This window comes from Aythya fuligula, chromosome 6 (genome assembly GCF_009819795.1).
Source record: "Aythya fuligula isolate bAytFul2 chromosome 6, bAytFul2.pri, whole genome shotgun sequence".
Classification (NCBI taxonomy): Eukaryota; Metazoa; Chordata; class Aves; order Anseriformes; family Anatidae; genus Aythya; species Aythya fuligula.
In genome coordinates, this window is record NC_045564.1 from 29,277,747 (window position 1) to 29,299,562 (window position 21,816).

Here is a 21,816-nt window from a genome sequence, read left to right on the forward strand (position 1 = left end):
AAAAACAGAGAAATTACTCCCCACATCCAGCCCATTTTTTGCTGCCATTAAAGCAATTCCAGCGAGTAGCACCGAGATGACCAGGCAGTATTTGTGCAGCTCATCAACTTACAGCACTGCTGGTGTGCAGGAAGGCTTTCAGAGCACACAGGACAAGACTCTGGGCTTCAGGCTCCTTCCGTGGCTGGACTGCACGCCTGTGCTGGCCTTGGTGTATGTTTAATCCTAGCTTTGATAGACGTTGATGACAACACAACTATTCCACAAGCAGTGACTGCCACGTACTTACGACGACACATACGGTATCTAAACAGACATCGGTCAGAAGACATCAAGGGATAGGTGAAGGGCATGGAGACAGAAATATCAGAGATGTTCCCATGCTGCTGTTCTAGCAAGAAATTAATGAGTGACTGAAGTGAGCCACAGGTGAAGTTATAAACGCACACGTGCCCATCATAATTGCTCACGGACTTTGGCCATGCCTGCTGACTAGTTATTTCTCTGCCCATATCAAGTAAGCCAATGCCAAGCTGTAGGTGGCAGCTTATTTCCCTATTCCCCACCTCCCCCTTTATAAGTCCCCTGATAGGAGCTGATGCTCTTTACTCCGACTTCGCCTGTTCTCCAAAGTGCACAATGGCAAGCATTAGCTCAAGAGAATTTGCAAACAGATTTGTACGCGCTTCTGCAGAATGTGGGACTGCGTCCCCCTTCCTTGGGGCTTGGAAAGAGGTGCTCTCACTCTAGCACAACTCCTGAAATACTTCCAGCACCCCTCTAGGAACTGGCTATGTCATAGTTGTGAAGTTGTATGGGAAACTGTTAGAAAGACGACCCCTCTGAATTCCTGGGAGCACCTACTGTACCAAAACTACAAGTTGAGCGTGAAAAACAGGGTGGAAGTGAAAAAACATACCAGGCAAAGCAAAAAAATGAACCACAACACTAATAAAGAATGGTTTTGTTCTTCCTCAAATTCAACTGCAGCCAGCCAAATCTCACCACAACTGAATCCATGCAGTCATACTTCTTGGTTGTTTTTCTTTTTTTTTCCCCCTTTTTTTTTTTCTTTTAGTTGCTGACCATCTTCACACCACCAAGCAGGGGGCAGACAGCAGGCACAGCAAAAGGTTCACTCCATATCTGCAAAGGGCAGCACGCTGCCCTCCCAGCCTGGCGTGGTCGCAGAAGCAGAGGAAGAGCACTGCAGCCTCAGGACCCACTGAGAGCTTCCAGCAGCTGCTTTTTGTTCGTTCTTCCAAGAGGTAAATTCCGCAATAACCCATTTCACAAGACTTCGGGAGAAACCTGACGGCAAAGTAACTCCCAGCACCAACCCGGTGGTTTCCCTGACAAGAGGACAGACGCTGCCAGATCATTTAGTCCGCTGATTCCAACAACTAATCACTTAATTTACTTCAACTGTTAAGGTCATACACTTGAACCACCCCAAAAATAAATTCTCCTAATTCTGCTGGGATCAGTCCTGTAACAGACAAGGCACACAGATCTGAAAGGCGCAGAAGCAGCTAGCAAAGCCTGCAGTGCTAACCCAAGTAGGCAAACGCGAGGTTTGCAGCTCACTGGAGCTGCACACATCCTCTACGTCCCTCAAAGACAATGCCAGCATCTCAGGAGGGAGAGGGAGCTGAAAATTCATGCAACTATCCCAGCCTTGTCTAGTAACCAATGTTTACGCATGCTTTTAGTAGGGGTACAATGTAGGTTCCTTAGTATATAAAAGAAGGCATAACAACATTTCCTCATCTGAACTACGGAGCCTGAGTTTTGTTCTTCCTACTGCTCAACTTTATTTTCAGCAATGCTCCCGCCAGCTGGTTCCTTTCTTCTAGCTGACAGATGTCACTGCTTCTCCTCTCTCACCCCCTCCACAGCTGAAAGGGCACCGCACGCTGCTCCCGAAGCGGCAATTTGGGATGCGACACCACCGAGTGAGAAAAGCAGAACACCACCGGGGCACAACAGGAGAAGCAGGCCAGATGGACTGAGGGAGAGTAGGAGTATAAATACTCCGAGTTTGTTTTTTAGACGGGGGGGGGCATGTTTGCTTTCACGCATATATATGTGTGTGTGTAGTAGAAATTGGCAGGAGGCGGTGGGAAGAAAGTTGAAGGAGAGGAATTGATAAGATGCCATAAAGAAGTAAATTTGCATCTTGAGCAAGCAGCTTGCCTGCACTTTCAAAAATAAATTTCTCCACTTAGAAACAGTTTGGGTGGCAACTCAAGCAGCATTTCCCCATGTGGGCCTGTGATTTCACAGAGCACTCCAAAATGTTTCCAATTTTCTACCAAGCACAGCATTTTCTGCAGTTTAGTCCTACATAACATACATTGTCATTCTGCTTTTCGTGTTGTTTGCTTACCTTGGTATTTCAGGGAGGAAAGACAAAGAGGAATGTTTACAAAGAAGTGATGACAAAGGCAAACCTCCCCACAAACACACAGTAAACCAGAGCCAAGATAGAAGAGGAGGATACAGGACACTCTCCAGCATGCAGAAAGCCTGTTTTTCCCAAAACTGTGCAGAGGGATCAATCTACATGCTTCAGCCATCATGCAGAGTGTCCCAACCATTACTCTTTGCTCTTTCACACTGAGCACTCACTGCTAAGTGCCATCCTCCAGCATCCTACCTAAAACCCTCTCCGAACTCACTAATTAAACCAATTTTATATTGCACAGTTTTCCAAATGTTTTCTGATCAGTAAGATGCACCTCGTATCTTCTTATACTGCATAATTCAATGTTTTACTGTACCTGCTCTGTCTTTATAAAAAACTCATAAAGGAGTTCATTAGATCAGAGACCATTCTTGTTTTACGTGAAGATGCACACCAGCTTTGGCATGTTTGGAGCATGGACTGGCCAGAACAAAGGGAAATGCATCAAAACGCAGTTGATGAACAAGCCAACAAAAGAATACCGCTCAGACAGTTGACCTACAGCTCAAAATGTCTTTAGTATCAATACCAGAGAAGCTCAGAACTGAGGATTTGACATGGAAGAAAGATGTGACAAGGAATTTTGTGTGATCCCATTGTTTTTAACCCACATGTGTTAAATAGCGAAAAAAAGGCTACAAGAAAATCCATATGAAAAAATCCTTACAGACTGAAATTCTTACGGTTCAAATAATTCTTATGGACTAAAGACATTCCAGACAATGAATTTAAGGTCATAACCAAAACCTATCCCAGTCTTTTAATAACAGTGCTTACAGATCAAAAACCTGAATTAATTTTAGGATTAGGAATTGGAAGACTTCCTCAAAGTTCAGAAAACCAGAAATATCCCTAACCTTGAAAAAAATTAATTTAAATGTTTGCAGCCATTTACAGGCAAATTGCAGGGTACATTAATAACATTTATCTTGTCATTGCATTAAAACAAGATTCCTGAAATATCATTTTCTCACTGAAAAAATGACATTTGGGGATGTCAGCATGGTGATCAAGAGATTAGGAAATAGTTACTTTTTTGTTATATATAGGAGGAAGTAACTGAAAAACGGAGACTGTGAGCCCCAGTCATTCTAAGACTTAGAAAACATCCCTAAATTCAACAAAGAAGTATGCTTGGGTCATATTTTCTTGCCTTCAAGAGTCCCTCATAACTCAACAGGCAAACCTTAAGTCACGTCATTAATTTTAATGAATTTAAGGAACAGGAATCATGGATCAGAATTTTTCTGATCCAAGCACACACCTTTTTGTCTTCCCCTCTTTGCACCTACCCAAAAGGTGACATCCAACTCAAAGCCTAACACACGACATCCTCGTACGCCATTCTGGAACTTAGAGCTGAATTATGACCACTGAGAGGCATAACGCTGGCACTTGCTGAGAAACACAGTCTCACAGTTTTTAGATCACCTGGAAATTCTCCAAGCCTATGAGCAAAATGCCTTCAGTTATTACACAGCAGTCCTGTGTGTGCAGCTTGGGCTCGGGGAATTCTCTCCCGCCTCCATGGGTCAGAGAGTATAGCTGAAGCTGGAGGAGCTAACAAAAATTGCTTTGAACTTATTCAGAAAATATTTTAAATGAAAAATGGAATTGAGTTCAGCTGATAATCAAAGCACCCAAACTACTTTGCACTCTGGGAACTAATGTTTATTACAGAAAAATGGAATCGTTAGCTCATTTCACGCACCGAGCAGACACTCCAGGCCCCCGTCTCTCCCACCGCTATTAACCACAACTCCGCCTGTTACATCACATCTTGCGGTCTGTCCAAGAGAAAAACAAGCAGCTCTCAACAGCAGCCCTGTCCAGCTCACAGAGCAAAGTCAAAAAGTGCTTTGTGTTCAGCAAAAAAGCTCTCATCGATGTGGATGCCCAACTACCATCTCTCATCAACCTGATGGCCAACAGGCTAAATGCGGCCTCTGGCAATCGTGCCGGACCCCATGCAGGCAACTGAGAAAGTTCAAGATTTAAGAAAAGATCCAAACATGTTGATGCTTACTACATCTTATTGGAAAAGTTTTAGACAACAAAAGATGCTGAAGAATTAATACATCTCTGCAAGAAAATTAACTTACTTCAAGTTCTTATCATTTGCAGGGGATGCAGGATAATCAAAACATGAAAGAAATTCTTATTAAGCTGGCTTTCAATAAATTGCAGCTACAGGATTATACATCCAAGCTTTCCATAAAGGTCACACCAAGACAAAAAGACAGGAGACTCAGGTTAAAATAGAGAAAAAGTAGAAAGAAATGCATAGGAAATTAATGTGTGTGTGCTACTGAGCAAAAGTGCGTATCAGATCATAAATTGTTTTTTCCCCTAGCTGAGCATTAAATAAGTCTTCAGAAATATTTATTTCTCGTTGCTTTAGAACACGTTGAACCTGGGTCAAAGTATAACATCTCTTCCTACAGATTTGTTCTTGGCAAGCGTTTTGAACACATTCCAATTTATGTGGTTAGACAAATGGTTGAGAATACGAGCTGCATCCCCGAAGCACAGAATTTAATGGAATTAAAGTTTCAACAGTCGCCCATTTGGAAGTGACAGCGCTGTTGATTATTCTCTAGTTTCTGTATTTAAGGCCTTTTCTTTATTATGGGAAAAGATTAGATTGCAATTTGTTTCCTATCTCATTTGAAAGTTAGTAAAACTTAGTAAAACAGCAAAACATTCCAACATATATCCCATACCGCCTGTGTACACCCTGTTTATAAGCATTGGTATTTACCAACTGCTGACACAATTAGATGAGCACTCAAAATTAACGCTGCTAATGGTTCTTATTTCTCTTTCTAAGTAACATTTTGGAGCAGGGAGATCAGCTCTACTTAGCACTAAAAGGCAGTCTGTCCCGTCCTAGCAGATGAGGGGCTGCAGTGTTGCTGAGTCAGCAACAGCAGCAGGGCTACAAAGCTTGCTTTTTGTTAAACTCTAGCATCGTACCAGAAACATTGCAATCCCACTATCAAAACGTTTAAAGGGGCATACGTGTAGGTCTGCACACATCCCAAAAGCCCACTTCGAAAACTGCAGTCACACAAGACAGAGCTGTCCAGTTATCTTGAAGATGTAATAAACTATACAGCTTCCTCTGCACAAATACGAGCTTTACTTCATATTGTGTAGGGCACAAAACTTAGGAACTATTTTAAGTAGGTGGAAAACAGCCTCCCTTTTTCCAACATCCCTAGACAGCTGTAGAACAGCTTGTACTGGCAAACTCAGAGGAATACTTCAGCTGTGGCCCTTACAGAACTAAGTGAAAAAAAAAAATTAAATGTAGAAAACAGCCAGCACAGTCAAGCAGCATAAGGCAAGTAAATCTGTATTATCGCTTTGTTGCTCTCTCAAACTGAGACTGCTGCCAGGCAGGGAGAGGGGGAGGGAGAGGACACACAAATGCATGCACACACACAGAGGAAATAATTTTAAGAAGCCGTAGCAAGCGACACAGGTTTCTAAGCTGCTATTCTGCATAACGGAGCATTTTGGGAACCTACTGGTATGTAAGGACAGATGCAGAACCCAGACAGCTCTTTGTTGCTTATAGCCCATCATTAACAATGCATCTTTTTTAGCCTCTCTCCCTCCCAAGTTTTCAGGTCCTTTAGATAGCCACCATCTATTATTACTCAAGAAAGCCATTTTGCTTGCTGGTTCTGGTCCACAGCACGATGATGCTTTGGGTAATGAACTTTCTTCAAAGCCTCAATGCTTTTTATAAATTATCTAAATTACTGGAAAGCCATCCTTTCCAGAGCATGCTCTGCTGAGGCTGTTGTCAATGCTCTCATTCAAAGTTCGGTAGCAAGAGTAGCTTCATTTGCAGTGCTGAAAGCAAACCTTTATTCCTTCTGCAGCATAGTTCCAAAGCAAATGTTAACATCTTGGCAAATTTAATTATTTACAGTATCAAATGCTTTCATTTCAGAGTCATCATGGATTTGCTCTTCCTCCTCAAAGAAGGTAGTTAGATCTTACACAAGACATTTCCTCACTGAAGGTATCCTGAAATGAACCAGGAAGCGAAGCCTGAAGCCTGTCTGTACCAGCCAAAAGCACACCTTAGGTGTCAAAATCTCGATTTATGTTAGCAAGTACCACAACAGAACAGGAGCAGATCTGCAAAATAAAATGACAGGTTTTGAGGATCTGATGTCCACACGTGTTGGTTAATACCAGGGGGGACGGGACAGGACAGTGCCGTGCGTTGTACCTACTCCTCTTAATGAGGAATTGCTCACAGCTTGAGGGCATTTGGTACCTTCCTAGAATATCTTCACTACGGGGGAATCCCATTTGTGATCTCCGAGAGTACTCCACCATACAAGCCGAAGTGTTCTTAGCAGGGTTATTACTTCACTTCTAAAAGCTTCTCATTTGAACCTATGTTTGGAAACAACCTGAACTACCAAACTCATTCACATCATAGATATTCACCACAGGAATTGCCAAGAAAATTAACTCAAATCAAGTACCTGCAGTTACTCCCTCAAGTAACAAAACACGTAGCAACTTCAAAGGCTAAAAAGGAATACAAGAAGCTGCGCCTTTACCCAGGTACATTTTGGTTACAGAACAGCTACAGCTGCAGGTTTACTAAGGCAGAACCTGTCTTAAACCAGAATACAGCTTCTGTTTGAATGAGCTGCAATTGTATCAAAAGGGTTACCTGAATTCCTGCCGCATGCTGAAGCTGCCCAGATCTCACACTGGCCATTTTACAGCCAGGTAACCATTGTAACAACATGCAAATACTTCAAAGAGGAAGCTGTAGTTTAGCTTCCTGCATTTTTCATCATCTCTTTTGATTCCATGTCTTCCCTTGCGGCGCTAGCAAGGGTCTTCTGAGCCTGCTGCTAATTTACACAGACCTGCACAAGTGTAACCAGCAGTCCCACAGTAATTCCATCTGATTCTGAAATTACGAGGGACAAAAATAAGATGACTGGAAGAGCCTTGTTTCACTGGAAAATTAGACTAGAAAAATCAAAGGGGCATAAATTTTGTATTCCCATTTTCAGTATAACAAGTCGGGGATGATAATATGAGCCACAGAAGAGAAGGTGAGATCTTCCTTTTAATTATGAGCAAGGCTTGGAAAATATCATCAGCAATTCATTGACACAGCAATTGATGCAATTACAGAATAACAGATACAGGAAGAAAGCCAGAGAGAACAAGAGTAAAAAAGGGGAAAAAAACTTGAACATCTGAGAAAGAAATCACTACAATAAAGACTAAAATCAAGTATTAGGCTAGCCAAGAAAGTGAAAGGTGACAGAGCGAGAAGGAAAACAAACGCTCCAAATGAGGAGATGAGGCAACAAAACACTTCAATGCAAGTCAAAGTAAACCAAACACGCCATAAGCAGATGAAAAGGCACTAGCAGAAGTGACCTGAAAAGACAAGGGCTTAACAAACTGAACATGCTGGCCAATGCAGGAGAAAACAAAACCAACAAAAGCAAACACAGCAAACCACTAAGTGTCATTAAATCAACATTATGACTGAGATGCCAACAGATGAAAAGGAGATTACAGGGGCAACTAGTGATGTATAACTAATAAAGTCCCACACACAGACGGGTCGGTAAACATCAATGAAGGAAAGTTTGCTCACAGTGTTACTGGTGCTTCCTGATACACTTAAAGCTGGCAGAGCTTTCACCTTCAGCGAGGAATAGGCAGACCAGCTCCTGTCTGAGAAAGCCACAGGCAGTGATTTTACCTTCTGTAAATACGTTCTCCGAGATAAGGGGATACTCCCTCATTATTACTATTCCTCAGTACTGCTGCTGTATTGATGGATCAGCTGAACAAAAAGCATCTCATATGGTCAGATGCCAGTTTACCCCATAAGGATCTGGCCCTTAGTGTATAAATATATACATGCAATAAAGTAGATCTTACGTTCACAAGTGTAACTATTTCTACAGCTCTCCATTGCCACCAGGGCTGAGACACAACATTACCTTTGTCCGAGAAATCACGGGTCTGTGTTAAGGTTGCTGCCCAGGTAGCAAGGTGATGCTGGATGCAAACAGTAGGAAATAGAGCTAGAGGCACTGCAAGAAGATATTCAAGATTTACATGCAGGATTATGAAAAAATTAGTACAAATTGCATATTAGCATTTACATCTCACAAACCACAAGGTGTAGTGTCACAGTAATTAATTAATTGGTGAACATGATCTCCTTCCATGCGGTCAGTAACAATTTAGAGTTCCTTTACACTTGTTTTTCAGAACTGTGAGCAGTGCCTCCAAATGTTGCAAAGCAGCCACCCCTCTTCAAAACGCTTTATGCACAGACTTACGCAGGCAGAGATGTTCAGAAACACTGCACATCCACACATCTAACCACAGGTGACAGAAGAGGCACAACTAGACATCCTTGAAAGACTTCAGCAACTGCCAGTAGCTATTCCCCATGGTTTCTGAGAAGGAACACCTCTCACTGGTCTGACAGCACATGATTTGGTATGGCTAGTGATACCGAGTTCAGACTCGGTTAAGGGTTCTCACAAGAGTGTCAAGAGTTCTTCTGATACTCTTAAATCTGAACAGTCAAAAAAGAACATGCTTTTAAACCCAGCCTTGCCTGCATCTGTAGTTCAGAAGTACAGTGAAATTTTCTACAGGAGTCAGCTGGGCTGTTTCAGTTACTAGAACACCACCAGCCTCTGCCCAACTCTCACAGTTCATACACATTCACTTTTTCAAGCTCTCAAGTTTTCCTTTGGTAACAAAATGTGCTTTCTGGTTAGTAAACATTTCACCACAAGCAGCAAAGCGTTCGTATCTCGTGCTGGGACTCATCCATACCGTTATGTTTTAACAGGTGGCTGCGTAGTGAGTGTCAAGCTAAAAAACACTTATTTGCATAACATCCTTTCTGCACTTTTATATAAGCACAAACCAAGAAGCACATCCTGTTGGAGAAAAGGATGACTGTGGTACGTATCAGATTGTTCAGATTTCTTTATCAAGGAAGATTTAAATATCTCACCCTTGCCTCTTCCCCTTCGCATCTGAACTTCAAACTCCAAACCCAACAGAAAAGCAACCCACCAAACACCTGGCTTAGAGATGCAACAAGTCTGGTGCGATCAGCTGAAAGTACAAGGCTTGTTTGCTAGGGCTGCTGCTCACGGAGCTTCAGCCGCAGCTCTGCTTTGGGTCCCAAAGAGGCAGAATCTATCTCCTCATGCCATTTCTACCAGAGAGAGCTTCTATCTGCATGACCAACAGAAAACATTCTATCCAAGCACGTGTGTGTCATTAGCTGAAGTTGTTTCCCAGCATACAGACTCAATCCTTGCAGTGTGCCCGGTACTGACTGCAGCAGCTCCTTAGGATTTACGACCACAACGCAGAGGTCACTGAAGTAAAGAAGGAACAGCTTGTTAGGCCCTCACACGGGTAGAGTTTCACTTGCAATAAGCTGCCCCAGTCAGTTAACAGAGCAACTGACTGTATGTGCACCCAAATAAATATTTTCTGTACCTTGGTGTCAATCTAGGTACTACAGAAATGCAGTGTCCTCTGTTGGCCTCCCTCACTTTGCAGTAGAGTAGAAAATCTGGACCACCAAGTCTGATGGGCTTGGATTTCCCAGTACTAGGAGGAAGACATACACGTTATGCAGAACACAAAAGCCCACAGAAATCCCCTTGCAGCTCCACTCAGGTTTCACAGCCAGGGACAAATCACACACAAACTCCCGAAGCTGATGCCCTTAAATTTCCTCCTGCCAATTTCCTCCAAGCACCAGTCTGCGCCCAGCACCCCTTCAATTATTTCCCATTACTAACTGCACCGTGCTTCCCTTGCATTATGGCCTGGCTCCTTGATGTTTTCAATTAAAACAGAATGAAACCCCAGTTTTTCTGCATGATAATGAAAAAATAACCTAGTAGATAAGCTTTTTCTCCCAATTTAATAGACATTTCAGTCTTTTGAGGAGATGGAGAGAATTATTACTCCAATTTTCTACACTCTCAAAACAAAGACAAAACCCAGTATAACACCAGTTTCTTTAGAAAAGGAGTTATAATGGTAATTCTCATCATTTAGCTTCTAAGCATTATAATGCACTAGATATAAAACTAAAAGCATCTCATTCTCCATCGAAGGCAGGCTCTCTCTGAGGCAACTATCAACAAGCAAACAGAACCATTTTCATCACTTTAGAAAAAGTAGTTTAGTAGGGGGAAAAAAGCATTAAGAGTATTTTGACAAACATGCACAACATGAGAAGTAATTTTCACCTAAGTGCACAGAGATCTAAACCACATAGGACTTTGTTAAATGTGCTTTACAAAGGTACAGAAGCAAACCACATTTAAAACTGCACGATAATGAAAAGATAACCTGTCAGATAGCATTTTTCACCACTTTAGTTGGTAATTCAGTCTTTTTAGGGAGTAGGGAAGAAAAAGGAAGAGTTTGAAGGACAAAGGTGGGAACCAAAACTACTCAAGATCTAACGTTAGCAGTGGGTGAAGCATAAATGCCAAAAAAAAATCATGAGCATAACTGAAGTGACACTGCAAACACTGCAAGCAAATAAACATCAGGGAGATTTGAAATGCAAACCAGCAAGCCTTAGAGAAGAGTCAGCGAAAACAGTAACAGAAAGCTCTCCACACTGTAGCCAACTCCAAAGAAAAAGTTCTCAGAGAACAAATAGTTTTCAGAAAAGAGAAAGGGACCAAGACATCCCACTTTTTTTCCCCAAGAACCTTGACAAGAATTCATTTTTGAAGCGAGCATTTGCATAACTACAAACCAGGTCACCCACTGAATTCCATTTATTTTAAATAAAAATTAATTCCCTAACATTCCTTACTTCTCCTCCTCCACTGAAACCGTTCCATTTCAACATGGCAAGAAAATTCCAGATGCTCAGGTTTGGAAAGATAAATGAAGGGCCTCTTGTGCAATTTCTCAAGAGGAGCAAATCAAAGGGGACTGCCTAAAACACAACCAACGAACAAAAGGAGCTGACCGAGGCTACTTGGAGAAGCAGCAACACCAAGGTCTCAGTGGACTGTGTAATCTTATGTACCACTCCCAATGAAAAAAAAGAATTAAAAGAAGCTAAAGGAATAATAAAGGCTGTAGGAAGGCACGGCTGGTTACAGGTTGCATTGAAACAAATCCATTCGCCTGAACTAAACAACCGATGGAAGCAGAAGGAAGAAATCAGCTTGTTAAAAACATGGTATCGAAGAGGTTTTGAGCAAACATACAAGATAAAGGACACAGTACAAAACTCCCTGTTTGTACACACAACAGAGAGACAAGTAGGAACAGTTATCTAACCACCACACCGCTCTCCCCTATTACATTTCAGATCGTACAAATTGGCAGCTTGGAGGATGAGTAAACACTGAAATGTCACCTAAAAGGGTGGAAATGATTAGGTGAGACAATAACCAGGTTGATCCTACCACCTACCATCTGCTGGCGATAGCGCTATTTGTAGCTGTAAGCATGGAGAACGTACAAACATTTTCTTAGAAGAAAATTTCCAAAGTTGTGAAGAGTCCCCAGTTCCTCTGAAACACAAAAACCCTGTGAGCCTGCCCACATTTTTCATGTCAAGGTGTAATTAATGTCTGTGTATTTCTGTCTGGAAAGCTAAATTTGAGATATGTAAATGTATCAAACCATACAATTGTGTAGCCTGTAGAGCATAACAAAAGGTGGAAGGGAAAGAAAGGAAAGACGCACAACTGCTGTTTCCTAGCCAAGGAGTGGCTGGATTTCACCAGAATACACCAGTGACCGTGTCATACTGCACATGCAGTGTTTTGAGCATTATAGCCTTACCCCTCCAGACTTGTATTACTGAATTACAGCAAATCCTCCATATGGATTAGGAGCCTTGGGTTTGTCATCTGACAGCACTGAGGACAAGACAGGTCCTGCCCCCAGCAGCCGAGCCGTGTAAATGCTGAGGGTGCAAGCGGATGGAGCAGCAATACAAAGAACGAGCAGGAAGAAGTCATGCCAACGAGACTGGCAGTCTTCTCACTTTTTTTTTTTTCCCCCCCTGTAGAAATCACAGCAAAGTAGAGTTTGGGGGAAATAAAAAAAAAAAAAAAAAAGAATTAAATGTGTTCACATTCAGCTTGGGAGAAGAACATGGTTTCAAGAACATGAAATCTGACTTCTTAGTTTAATGAAGGCTTACTGGTCAATACAGGATTTACGTATAAGAACATATCACCAAAAATGCTCATTCACAGTTTTTATTATTAAACGACAAAGCCATGTTATTCTCCACATTTAATCATTATGACTATTAACGAATGAGAACAAATCCTGCATCTCTTTCAAGGCCAATGTTTCCATTACTATAGAAGCATGGCTGAAGTGCAAGTAACATGCACAGAAAAGCAAGCATTTTTGTCAGACAGTCATGCCAGGTGACTGCCACTAAAAATACAAAGAGTTTGTTAACAGATTCTACTTTTTTTTTTTTTCTAAGAGACAAAAATTCTTCGTAACGAAGAGGTGTAACTATGGAAGTTTGTTTTCTTTTAAAGAAAAATGTTTTTTTTTTATTAAGAACTCTTAAAGCAGATCAAGTCCTTTACCTGGATTTTAATGTATCACATAGGTTCATTTATCCCACAGAAATCTTTTGTTTTATGCCAAGTATTGTCCTTGAAAGTTTTTGTCTCTAGTCTTTAGCCCACGCCATCAGGATTTGTTATAGTTAACCAAGAATTATAAGCCAAGCCCTACAGAACTCCCCTTAATTATGGCTACTGTCAACAGCAGAGCAAAAATCAAGGATGTTAAAGACATCTCAAAAGATGCAAAGAGGCATCTAAGAGATTTAAGAACACACCCAAAAGCACAATTTCCACTGCACTTAACGAGGCTCCCAAAGGTGTCTGCACACCTTTTAGGAACCAGCCTCTAAGGATGTGTCTGAGCACACTTTGCACCTGTAGCTCTCATCAACATCATCTTGGCATTGTGGGCTTTTGGCACCTCGGGAAATGCCTACACAGTTAAGTCACTTCTGATTATCTCCATCTGTGCACTTTTATTCTTGTATAAAAGTATCTCATCTGTTTATAGCTTAAACCACAAGCCTGGACCTTGGGCTCACACATGGAGACAGGAATACTAAACAGCAATTTATAGAAGGGTAAGAGGGAGGGCTGAATTTTTCAGCACCAGCTTTTCTTTTTATTTTGTTCCAGAAGGACTTTTTTTTCAGTCTTTTTCAATATTAAAAAAGAAAAAATAATAATTTATTTAGGATTTGGTATATATTTGCTGCTGTTGGAAAGTCAACCTAAATCACAACTGGAAATCAAGAATTCACAAAAGAAAGAAACCTCTTCTGGAAATTTGAGAACTGGGACTGAAAAGTTTTCGTCTACTTCTCATGATTTGCTTAAATATTGGAAAATTAAGGTGACCCATATTTTACCAACTATCCCCATAACAAGAAATCACAGTTTACCGCCACATCTTTTACGTTGTATCAGTTTTATAGCAGATTAAGTATAATTTGACTATAAAAATATCTTCAGTTACGAATTTAAATACCTTCATAGCATATTCAATATATACATATGAATGCACATGAATACAAGAATAGCTCTAATACAGACTAACATTCCAGATGAGTGAAAAACAGTAAGAACAAAGGCAATATATAGGCGATGAAGGCCGAAGGAGGGCATTTCCTACCCCTTGTCTTTTGAGAAGGTGGTCAAAAGCTGCTTAATTTTGGTATTTGAGAAAATTTGTTCAGTTCAAGGACTGGGCAGTCCCAGAAAGAGTACTTATATTTAGTACATTCCTTCTTGGCATCATCTCCAGAACATGCATAGTAACAGATGGAATGAAACTGTGGCTCACAGGTAGGCCACACCAACCTTTTAGGACAGGATTCTTTTAACCCAAGGGCAGATGGGTCAGCACATTTCAGAGACGCTGCAGATTTCTGTCACCAGTTAAAGTTTGTGGGGGTCAGTCACTCAACCCTGAACACGTAATTGTGTTATAACTTCAAGAGCTGCAGACTAAGTGAGTTCAGTAACACATGGCCAGGACTTCTTTGCTAAAACACTGATAAGCTGCCTCTGCTGTAGAAAATGTTGCTGTTTTCACAAAGTTAATGTTATCAAGAAACGTGGCCTTCCTGAAAACACAACAAGACTGATAGAGATCTTGCAGGGGTTGCACCAGGCACAGACTGCTGTTCTGTTTTCTTGAAGCTCATTAGCATTGCACAGCTGATGCCACACAATGACAGCCCCAAGGGATCTGACAAACACAGGTTGCAGTGAAGGTAGGAAGAAAGAGATTCGAGGACAAACTTGAAAAGAAGAAACCCAACATATTAAGCTTTGTAAACTGAAGCAGATTTTGTTAGTGTTTTTGCTGTGCAGAGATCAGCTTTCTTCAGAGATGCCAACAAACGGAGAGATGGCTTGACGCGGACGAGGATGACCTGGCATGCCAGGTGGAGGAGGCTAATTTCACTGCTACCCACACCATTTAGCCATGGCTCCAGGCTGCGTGCCCAGAGCACTAGCTAGCAAGGACGTGCTGGTAGGCAGTGGTGGGGCACTCCTCACCGCCATCGGCTCTGATGAGTACAGCAGCACAGCCCAACAGGTCAGCACGAGCAGTCAGAGCACATGGGCACTCTCCTCTGAGCTTTAGCCAACACATGAGCACAGTAAGTCAGCCTTACTCTGCTTGGTCATGACATTGGTAGTGTGGCTTCCCATAACCCAGCTGTACCAAAATCATCCTCAACTCTTCTTGTGCATTCCACCAAAAGAAAGAAAACAAAAACTAGAAAGCTGCCCAGAAATGCAAAACCTTATTTTGAAGGTATACAGATTTATTTTGGATTACTTACAAGAAATTATGGATATACAGAGTTGATTTCTATAGCATCTAAAACAAATACGTCATTTTTCCAAGAGTCCATTTGATCTTGAATGGGGGGAATTATCAACGCTGCATGTTCAGGAACAGGAGGAAGAAAAGGAAACACACAGCTGGTATCAAGTAACAGACTCAGTCCCATAGAGTTTGGTCTAAGGAAAAGAACTGCACCGTTAAAAAAATAAATAAATCAAAGCACTGAACAACTTAAGGAATAATTTCCATCATTCAGAAATCCAGCTTAATGATGCTTCTCAACTTAAAGTGCATTTGCTTACAGTACTGAGAAAATAAAGACTACTATAAAAGCCATCTCTACTCATGCATTCTTGTTTCTTTTTTAGTTAAGTAATGAAAATATAGCGTTTCATTTAGCAAAATAAAAACATAATACGCGGCGTGATTACACTGACAACACTTGAGAAGAAAAGCCCACCATTGAATGCACTTCAGGCTCAGTTTATACAAGATCATTAGCAATGTACTTTCCTGCAGCAGAAGAAGAAAAAGAATGACCCCAAAACAGCAGCCCCCACTTTACATGTTTTCAGCATTACACTTGATACATACAGCATCTTTAACCCCTACTGCCATGCCTGCTTCTCACCTATTGCTACATCCTTGCAATGTGACTGAGCAAGTCCTGAATTTTATTGTATTGGGAAGAATAAGAAATTAACTCTTTTAAACTTCTTTAAAGCTCATTCATCCCACTGAATTCATCCCACTGAACACAGACAGCTGTTCAGTGGCAATTTATGTAAAAGCAAGATCATTTCTTGACAGCGTAGGAGTTGCTGCCCAGTCTTTAAAAGAGCAATTGACATTTCTCCCTTTGCCCCTTCTAAGTACCTAATTGCCTTGGTCTCCTGATACACTGAGCCACTTAAAAATTGTTACATAAATCCCACAGGACACACAGTCATTACACCAAGTAAAACAAATCTGCGTTCTGAGTTTAGATTTCTATCACATGTTTTTGTCCAGTGCTGTAAAGTTTTTATTTGGCTTTGAAAGGGATTAATTTAATTATTTCTGAGTTAAGGCCATCAAACGACGCACATAAATACTACAAGGTTTGTGACAGCAGTCATAAACATACTGGTGTGTATTCAATATACAAGAAGCACTTAGAGCACTGGATGCTCTTTATGGTATCTTTTAAAGTGGGATAGCCCAAGCTACTTCCATCCTCACTTTCCCATCTTTCCAACTCACCTTAACATCTTGCTGCATCAGTGCCACTTGTCAGCAAAATTTCTAAGCAAAGCAGACCAATTCTCAGCACAACCCTTCCCTTTTAGTAGTACCCTAACTTGTTGGTTAGCTTTTTAATGACTATGTCACTTTACTGCACTCAGAAAAGTTGTTATGGGGTGGGTTCTGTGGCCAGACAGCTTGAGGCCCCCTTCAGACTGGAACTGATGCTTGTTCCTGTCACCTGTGAGCCATTCCCATGGTTAGCTGGGAGCATGTGACACTTTCAGTGGCTCTTTCATGCTTTGAGCATACTCTACCTCAACACCACACCTTGGGCTTTTTCTCTTTAGACTGAACGCTCCTCCACACCGTGTGCACAATCAGCCCCTTGCCTAGCAGGTGAAATGGGCTTCAACACCTGCACTGACCACAACAAACAAAAAGCAGCCTTCCTTAGCATGCCATCTCCTCTCTCACCAGAATCCAGCCCACTTGGGTATTTCGGCAGTAGAGCCTCTTTCCATGTGAGCACTGCCACAATAACTAAACCAGGCAATTAAAGAGTAGAAAGCTCAAGTTGCGTGATTTATGCAATATTCAGATCAGATGAATACAGATAATTAAATAAGTCTGCAAAAATGTCTACAGCTTCAGCTTTAGAAAAGTTTAATCAATTAATCAAGTTCTGCAAATACCTGATATTATTTACTCAGATATTGTAGAGGCAAATAAAAACCATGAGTGATATACAGAAACTGCAGAGGAAAGAGGAGGTAAAAAGAAGACAGGGAAGTAAAAATGGAGGAAGGACAATTATTAAGGTAGCTCTGAAGGAAGCGCAGAAAGCCTCAGTGAGAAGTGTTTCATACACCCAAACATCTGGTTGATGAGTAGTAGCTGAATCAGTTTCTTCCCAGAAAACACTGAAATAACTCTCAAAAGTTGGTAAAGAAGGGAGAAGAAGGAAAGAAAAAAAAATAAGAACTACATTGTGCTGCAGAACTGCAGAATTTGTCTTGACTTGCGTGGGAGATCTCTTGAGAGTTAGCTGCTCTCTTTCACTGGTAACACTGCCCACAGAACCGCAGCTGTCTCTGCTCCGAGGAGACACGGGCTTGGCTATAGCTGTGTGCTAGGACACAGGGATGTCTTGCAAGGCATGGTGTCGCCCATACAGATGTGACACCCTCCTACTCCCCTGCCTTTCACTCCAACCCCTCATCGCCACTGAAATGAAGGCCTCACCAAGCCATGATGGGAGCTTTCTGTGGCAATAAAAGAGGTTTCACTACACAAACTATGTATTACGAGGGTTCTTAGCAGGCAGCAGTTCAGAGCAAGGGGTGGTGGAAGTCAAAAATTAAATCGAGATTGGTCCAATGTTTCCTCTTTCACTAAAAAGGGAAGGACCCATTTATATTATCAAGTTAAACTGGCAACAAAAGCCCCACAGTTCAATTTGAGCCAACAATTCCAAATTAAATTATGGCACAGCTATTGCTCATATGACAATAACAGTATTAAACAGGTGTTGAATGTGCTTTAATTATCCTTTAACAACTCGAGGCAGTCAAAAAGCAGAACACGGTCAGCAAGAGCCACTGCCATGAGATACAGCCTCAAAAGTAGCTCACAGCAAGAACCTCACCTGTAGGCAATCCTGAATGCCTTGCTCACTTTCTTAGCTCTAACTGAACAATCCTTCTTCACATAAAGATCACCTTACCTCATCAAAACTGTCAGACTCTCACTTCATTACCTACATGCACAGCTCTATGCGTAGTAGAGCAGATACTCAGGTGGAAGCTGTGGCACTCCATAAAGCCTTCCAGTTGGGTCCTCTCTGTAAATAACACCTTCGATTCTAACTGGGATAGCAGCAATAGAGCGAGTTACAGTATTTTCAGTACAACCTAGTACTATTCATACACATTCTATTTTCAGTCCAAATTCCCATCTTTCCACTTAGCTCTGACTTCCCTTCCCATCAACATGTACAACTGAAAGGAAACAGAACGGCTACAAGACAATACAAACCTGGATATAACACTCCAGCATCAGAGATGCCCTTTCTTTTCCTGCTTCTTCTTAATTTTTATGACGTTTAATAAAAAAAATCACATGGGTGGACTCATCTAAAGGATTCCATAGTAAGCTCTATAGACTCCATCTGTAGAAACTAGTGACAAAACACTTCATCTACTAACTTATCAATTTAACAGACATAGCAGATGACAACCCCACCGTAAGACTGGAATTAAAGAGCATGTTTGCCTCTGCCATAGGCTACAAGTGCAAGAAAGCAACTGCTAACAAGAAGAAAACATCTGGAAGATGTGTTTATATATGGAACACAGCTTCTGACTAAGCAAACAGAACAGGGAATTTGCATTTGTTATTTTATCTACAGTATGGCTGCTATGCAAACAGCTACAAGGCAACATGAGAAAAAATCCAGAAGGAAAGGCTCCAAACATCTTCGGTGTGCATTGTTTTTCCATACCTCCTCTGGAGTACATGCAAAATTAACAGCTTCAATACAAGATTTTCATTCTATTCAATCATAAATAAATACCACTTCTTAAACACATGCATGCAGAGAATCCTTATCTAGATGACAGTACCACAGCACAAGGCACTTGGAAATAGGCAATCAATCCTTTGCTTTTTCTGTACACTTCCCATTTGTCATCATAAAGCAAAATGGGAAGAATTTAAAGACCTGTCAGTTTTCAGATGAGAATCCTATTCCTAAACAGGATTAGCTGGTGGCCTAAAAATATCAGCCAGTAACCTCCCAAAGTCGTAAGCTCACGTACCCCCACCAAGTTTTATACCGATCACTAACTAACAGAAATTAGGTCAGAATCCAAATCAGATCACACCGGAGCAGCATCAATCTTCTTATTTCAGAGCTGTCACATTTTAAATCTTTCATAGAGCTTCCACATAAATTATTAAAAACAGATCTTTCTTTGAACAGAGACTAAACTGGAATGTCGCTTTTGGTCAACATTACAGTTCATTTAAAAAAAGACGCATAAAAAGAAGTTCTTCTTCAGTCACTTGAGATATATTCCTTAAGTGTATGTGCACATCCCTGTCAAGCAAACAAACAACAGATACCTAGCAGACTGCTTTAGGGTTTCCAGAAGATGATCTGGGCTCAGGTTGCAGTACCTGTGCCACTGCAGCCTGATAATACAAGTTCTTACCTGGCCAAATTCTGTGCCTCACTAATTTCTAGTAGACGGATACATCCTACCCACATCAGTTCCATTAAAACCAGGGATGCTCCCATTTTAATTCTGCACATCTATAATCTCTTCTCACTGATGAACTGCACCCTGGAACATGAAACATGTCATGTAGTTTGACTCTAATGCTGACCTGCTACTCCTGTACAGCCCTGTATCTCATTCACTACATACACAATAAAACAAGCAACATCATAACCTCCAACCTTTGAAATCTGTTCATATGAAGCCACGCAAAAATTACTGATAGCTGTCACAAGGAGAGCTCATGATACTGTAGATATCCAAATATTTGGCCCATGAATCTATTAAGATAAATCAATTTGAACTTCTAGCCTCCAAGACTTCTCCTACTCAGCTGAATTGGAATTTGCCAACATCATCAAAAAGAACAACAAAAACTTCAAGTGCCACCGACAGACATGTTATCTGTTCACCATCACAACTTGCTACTTTAAAGTATCGAGACCTTTTATCATATTATCAATTGGTCAAGTGATTGACGCAATCTTTTCCTGTCCTGTTTCTAGTTTCCTTCTCACAATGTCAACAGTCTTCTGAGATGCAGATTACAGGATCCCACCTAAGTGTAAAGTATTTGAGCAAATTATTATAATTTGCATCTGGAAATCATCAGCTGCACTACTCAAGAAGTGGCCACTTCAGCCTATGCTGTTATGCTCCAGACCTTGACTGCCTGCCATTTACTCAGAGAACACAAAGATTCAGTGAAAGCTTCTCATTGATGCCACGTTCCCAGAAGTGTCATCAGTGACTTAATTTACAGTTTTTACCGTTGCATTTATTGCTTTTAAACTCTGTGCGGGACATTGACTCATACTGCTGACAAAAGAGGTAGGCAGTAGATATGACCAGAAAGAAGTTTCCAACTCCAGCTTTCAGCTCTGCAGGCATGTCTCTTCCCATGACAAGGAGCAGCAAGCTCTCCAAGTCCTGACATCTTCAACTATAAAATTCACACTTTATCTACCAACTTGTCACCACAACCAAACCAGCTGTAGAACTAATGACAGCAAGACACTAACACTCTTATTTTAAGTAATTTTACAGTGACATTTATGAGCAGTAATGAGCTATATGAATCAGTGGCATAAACCTACTTGAGACATAATGAACTAGAGGGCTAAAGAAGTGGTTTGAGTGCTAATTAAACAACTCTATATTTTTGCCATGAAGAATTAGTATCTTGTTAAATATCATAGTTTAGACTTGTTACACAACATGTTTCCATGGCTGACTTAGAATAACAATCACAAGTCTACAGACTGGCAATTCCTTTGGGAAGGGACATTTATTGACTGCAGCTTGAGAAAATACAGAGAATGTCATGAGAAAAGCCAAATAAAGCCTTCACTCCTCACACAGATCCACAAAAAACCCTACCCAGTGATTCAACCACTGGCTACAGCCAACGTCTTTGCTAGCAGACACAAGCTCCCCCTTTGCTCACGCGCTCTGAGCCCATCAGAAACTCAAGAGCATTGTCAGCATAACCTGGGAGATGAACAAATGCTCTGGAAATACTGGGTGCAACCAGAAGATCCAGGCCCCCTTCCCCTAGTTGGGTCAATATTGTGCAAACCACATTCAATAGCAGTGTTTTTTTTTTTTGTTGTTGTTTTTATTATTTTTTTTTTTTCCTCCATTGGTTCTGCTTGCGTGCAGGGATCGATGTCTTCTCATTTCAACAGCACTCCTCAGTTGAACTGAGAAATGGGAATACGCTCTCAGGAGCCCATGCTCACAGGCAGATAGCATCACACTGCTCAACTCTGAGCATGCTGACGAAACAGTTTTGCATATTTCTGTGTTACAGACAATACAGAAAAATCTGAGTTCTCTTCATCCCAAAATCTAGGAGAGCTGCATTTAAAAAAAAAAAGCACTGCTGTGAAGACACCC

The 21,816-nt window shown here is 41.2% G+C and overlaps 1 protein-coding gene across 3 annotated transcripts in view; it reads right to left on the bottom strand.

The window, feature by feature from the left end:
• The window catches only part of MGAT5 (alpha-1,6-mannosylglycoprotein 6-beta-N-acetylglucosaminyltransferase), a 110,482-nt gene that overhangs the window by 70,669 nt on the left and 17,997 nt on the right, over positions 1–21,816 (bottom strand). Inside the window, exon 1 of one of the 3 annotated variants that reach the window (XM_032190138.1) lies at positions 113–238. The exons of the other annotated variants lie outside the window; for them this stretch is intronic. The gene's annotated coding sequence lies outside the window, so the exon portion shown is untranslated. Of the gene's footprint in view, positions 1–112; positions 239–21,816 lie in introns of those variants that run through there. 3 annotated transcript variants of the gene reach the window in all.